This window comes from Heptranchias perlo, chromosome 20 (genome assembly GCF_035084215.1).
Source record: "Heptranchias perlo isolate sHepPer1 chromosome 20, sHepPer1.hap1, whole genome shotgun sequence".
NCBI classification, from domain to species: Eukaryota; Metazoa; Chordata; class Chondrichthyes; order Hexanchiformes; family Hexanchidae; genus Heptranchias; species Heptranchias perlo.
Window position 1 is genome coordinate 28,892,390 of NC_090344.1, and position 968 is coordinate 28,893,357.

General features: G+C 45.4%; 1 non-coding gene across 1 annotated transcript; it reads right to left on the reverse strand.

Annotated features, from left to right (window-relative positions):
- Positions 1 to 478: 478 nt before the first annotated feature.
- trnan-guu (transfer RNA asparagine (anticodon GUU)) lies at positions 479 to 552 on the reverse strand. Its single transcript has one exon. It is a non-coding gene; the product is annotated as a tRNA-Asn (tRNA).
- Between the last annotated feature and the right edge of the window lie 416 nt (positions 553 to 968).

The window sequence follows — 968 nt, forward strand, 5'->3', positions numbered from 1 at the left end:
AAGGGCGAAGATACTCCGGTGCAACGGTGCAGATACGCCAGTGTGAGGGTGCAGATACTCTGCTGCAAAGGTGCAGATACTCCGATTTAAGGGTGCAGATACTCGGATGTAAGGATTTGTTGCCGCGACTGAAATGCGGCTTAGAACTGTTGTTATTATCCAAGGCAGCGCTGCAGGATCCTTTCATGATCTCTCACAAATCAACTGAAACCGTTCGGAATGTGAATACAATTTTGCGTTTCCAAAATAAAAGGGAGTGACATTCATTGTGGAAACAGTCTGGTGTCGGTCACTGCAGAAATATCGATGTCAGACCTTGTCTGTCAAGAAGAATTCAGATTTCGGCGAAGCCAATCACAGGTGAAATGGTGGAAGATCGGCCGCACTCAGCTGGCATCGAAACCGGGCATTTGTTTTGCAGCCAAAACAAACATCAGAACCAGGAAATGCGAGACCATGAAGATAAAAGTTTCCCAACCGTCCCTGGGTGGGCTCGAACCACCAACCTTTCGGTTAACAGCCGAACGCACTAACCGATTGCGCCACAGAGACAACACACGTTTCTTGTTGAACTACTGATTCAACGAACTAAAAATTCAGGTTGCAGCGATCAAAATAAATTCTCTCTGCGATCAGTTTACTTTTCCAAAATAAAGTGTGTGAAGTTTGCACGACCGAAAATCTGTGCTCTATTATTCCTGAACATTAAACTCACCTTGCCATTAAACACCTGTATGTTGGAAGACTCCGTCCCCTCGTGGTCGAGAGGATTGATTTCTCGAGCTGTGATTCGCCATTCTCTATTCCAGTAATATTCAGGTTTGCTGAAAATGAGATGAGATGAAATGAGCAGGTCCGACGAGCAGGTCTGTGACACGACACGGTGTTTACAAAGATGTCTCTTGCACTTACAGTGAAGCGGACGGCAGTTTTCACTCTTAAACCACGAACCATGATGTTCAGAAAAA